The 3,709-nt window shown below is 46.1% G+C and overlaps 1 long non-coding RNA gene across 2 annotated transcripts; it reads right to left on the bottom strand.

Moving 5' to 3' along the window:
- Positions 1-491: 491 nt before the first annotated feature.
- On the bottom strand, positions 492-2,659 carry Gm33684. Of its 2 annotated transcripts, XR_382286.1 has the most exons (3): positions 2,580-2,659; positions 1,336-1,483; positions 492-513 (listed from the first exon to the last, which is right to left on the bottom strand). It is a non-coding gene; the product is annotated as a predicted gene, 33684 (long non-coding RNA). The 2 variants fall into 2 exon arrangements; XR_382285.1 differs by lacking the exon at positions 492-513 and having other exon boundaries at positions 1,228-1,483.
- Between the last annotated feature and the right edge of the window lie 1,050 nt (positions 2,660-3,709).

Here is a 3,709-nt window from a genome sequence, read left to right as displayed (position 1 = left end):
GTGTACTCTGCATTATCCGAAGTGCAGTTACTGGAGAAAGCTGAATGGCTTGAGGCTTGTCACTCTGTCTCTAGGGGAAGAGGCCTGTGGAGTATACAGTGACAGACTGGTAAGCTGGTGTTGAACTATTGAGCGTACACACACACACACACACACACACACACACACACACACACAGAGCCTTACGTTGTGCACTTGCTGATTTCATAATGTAAACACTCCTCCCATGCATGGCCCATTCACTGACCTTGCATTTGGGAGAGATGTGCACACTCAGCCCTGCAGCCTCTCTGGCATGTCTCAACACAGTCTGAGGAAGGCCTTACAGCAGATCTTGATGTGCACAGATGCCACAAGTGTGGTGAACTCACACACTCACTAACGGCTTTCCTGACAGGATGTTCCTCCTCCCCCTTCCCCTCCCTCCCCCTCCTCTTCCTCCTCCTCTTCTTCCTCCTCTTCTTCTCTTTCTTGAAAAGATTTGCCAGAACTTAAGGAGATCTGTTTATTAAGCTGGAAAAAAAAAAAAGCAAAGGATAGAAATCTAGAGTACTCCTGGTGTCTGTATGAATGCACTCAAGTCATGTTGAAGTCATGAACAAATAAACCTGCCTCTGGGTCATCTCTTCCCTCAATGTTTTTTCTTCTCCCCAAAGATAGGAGATATGTTTATAGGACACAGAAGATGTGGCTTAACATTTATTAACTACGTAGCTTCAGACTACTTAACTCCCTTCTGCCTTAATATTCTCATCTGTAAAATGGGCACATTTCATTTAGGAACCCGGCAGGGCCGCTGTCAGAGTTAAAATGTTATATTCAAAATAGTGCCAACACATAGGAAGTGTCAGATAAGTGTCGTCACTGTCGTCACCGTCATCTAATTATCACTCATTCTTGCTTCCTTTTAATGGAGGTGGAAACTACAGTTAGCATGCACAAGTTACAACTTATTTTCATGCTTTAAAATTATTCCACGTTTAAAATAACTCCTCAATTTGAATATTCCCTAAATATAACTTCCTCCTTCCTGCACTTCAGTATCTACCATTGCCTCTCAAGTGGTCTACCCATTTGCTAAGAGCATTTGTGGAGGTGGGTGTCTTCATGAAGATCGTAAAGTTCGGCATCACTGAATAGATGCCCCGCTCTGTCCATTTCCTGTGACAGTGGTGGTCCAGGGGACAAACCAGACAAATTAAGTCTACAAGCAATCCTCAGGCTGTATTCAGCTCATAGCTTCATTACCGTTTGCCTCCTAGGTGTTGTGATTCTTTTTATAAGCTAGAACCACGGATAGACAGTTTAATGGGCTTTGCAGAGGTCTATCCTCACCCTGAAAAGCTGCTGTGGGATGACCTTAACAAGCGGCAGGTAGCCTGGGGACGTCCATCTGGGACAGAGGGCTCGTGAGCAGCAGAGGCTTGCCTCCCTTCTGAAGACATTTCTGCTTCATCATCAACAATTACGGAGCATCTTCTCCCTGGAGAAAAGCATATAGCAGGGTCCTAGTCAAACTCACAAGGTGCCCCATGGGCAGCAGAGGCCCCAGGGGTGTCAAGGAGAGCAAGTACTATTTCCTTGGCTTTGATGGAAACAAACAGAGCAATCAATGCTCCGGGATCTTCACAAACTGGTAGATGTGGGTGGGGATGTGTAGGTAGGTGGAGTTCCTGCCACACTCTGCTCCAGCGGGCCAGAGGTAAGTCCACATGAGGAGTCTGCACTCCCAGATCCACAGTCAGGATTCTCAGGGGATCATTTTATCACTGAAGTCTGGGCTGCATTTTTCATAGAGACTTTCAAGGGAAAATGACGGGAGTTTTGTTCTCAGAGAGTAGTCACATTGTGAGTAGTGCCTCCTCTTCACCCCCTGTCACATGTCCCTGTAAGACCCCACTTCCACCCCTTTCCTGCCTTTTTCCCACATAGTGGAACCTGTAGATGCCTGTACTCTAAATCCCGGTGGGGGATTCTAGTAGCTCCAACTGAATCCTGAGGCAGCAGGGTCTTTGGCTCTCAAGAACAACCTAGAATCTGTTCCTCTGAAGGCGCTTGCTGCCCTGGGAAGGAAGACTTCCAGGGCCAACGTGGGCATATACTGAAGAAGACTCCAGGGGCAGGCTGTTGAGACAGAAGAGGTGTCCATGTAGGCTCTCTCCTGAAGCAAAGAGCCCTGTGGTGTTGAAAGGGAAGTGACTAAATGACTGGACCATTTCCTAGCCCTACCCTGCCCTCATCACTGGGATGCTAAGGCCAGGCTTTAAGGAATAGACCCACTTGGGGTTCAGAAAGATCTAGTTTGGGCCACACTGAAAAGATAGGATTGGAAAAAGGGCAGCCCCTGTTCTAATTCACCTTATTTGCAGTAGATTGCCCTATTTTGGATTGGTACCAAGAGGAGCACCAGCCATAGATGATTGCTCCTCCATCCAACATGGTAGAAAGAATGCCTGTTCTCCAGCTAGAAACACTTCCACACATCCTACGGATGGGATGGAGATGCATTCTGGGTGTTACATAAATCTCTGTATCCTTAAGATGATAGCACATCAGGAGCTAAATGCCCCTCAAGATACCTTAGTTTTATTTGGTGCTTGATTCTCCGGTACCACACCCCTGTACTGAGGACCAACATCCTGGTGGAGTTCTGTTTTTCAGACAGTTCGTTGCTAACGTTCATTTCTACATAAGGCAGTTTTCAGCCCGGCCACACCCTCCATTATTTAATCAGTGCAGGACAGAACACACCAGTGCTCATCTATAAAACAGTGTCTAGTGATTGGAGACACATGGCTCACTCCCTCTTGTCTTTTCTTAACAAGGCAGTCAGTTGCCCATTTGCTTTGGTATAGCTTGGATGTAAGTTCTCTTGCCACGCTGGGGTTCTCTCTAGGATATGTTGCTGATGGGATACCAGCATTAGTGACACATACATCACCATGACTAAAATGTTTGTGCCGGCCAAGGTGTCAGAATTTAAAATAAGCATGGAAACAAACCTCTGGCAACGTCTTGTAAAGGAGTTTCTAGATTAGATTAATTTTGATGAGAAGGCCTACCCTAAATGTAGGCAGTACCAGTCCATGGTCTAGAGTCCCAAACTAGATAAATAGAGGGCAAGGGGGCTGGACAGATGGTTCCATGGTTAAGAGCACTTGCTGCCATTACAAAGGGCCAAGGTGTTGTTCAAACCACCTACACGGTGGCTCCCAACCATCTGTAACTTCAATTCTAGAGAATCTGATATCTTCTTCTGACCTCTACAGGCACCAGGCACATGCACAGTTCACACACACACACACACACACACACACACACACACACACAAGTGCAGGCAAAACACACACACACAAAATAAGTAAATCTTTTGGAGGAGGAGGAAGAGGAAGAGGAGGAGGAAGAGGATAGGAAAGAAACACAAATTCCCAGCCCTTGAAACACGGTCTTACATCCTAGTTCCTCATTGTAAGGTCCATACCATCATACTTCCTGATATCTCTGGCAGACAAGGCTTTTGAGTGTCCACCTAGGTCATTGAGAAACAGGCATCAAGTCATACACAGGGCTGACAACTAATTCTGTGGCAGAGCACCACGGCCCTAAGAACGCCTTATCATATTTGGCATCTGTCTTTTACTGGTTTTTTTTTTTCCCATGTGACTTCCAAATGGTTATTTAATAAAAAGCCACTGAGATGTTTTGAGAT

The sequence above is a fragment of the Mus musculus genome, chromosome 13 (genome assembly GCF_000001635.26).
Source record: "Mus musculus strain C57BL/6J chromosome 13, GRCm38.p6 C57BL/6J".
Lineage (NCBI taxonomy): Eukaryota > Metazoa > Chordata > Mammalia > Rodentia > Muridae > Mus > Mus musculus.
This window is presented reverse-complemented; position numbering and strand designations above follow the sequence as displayed.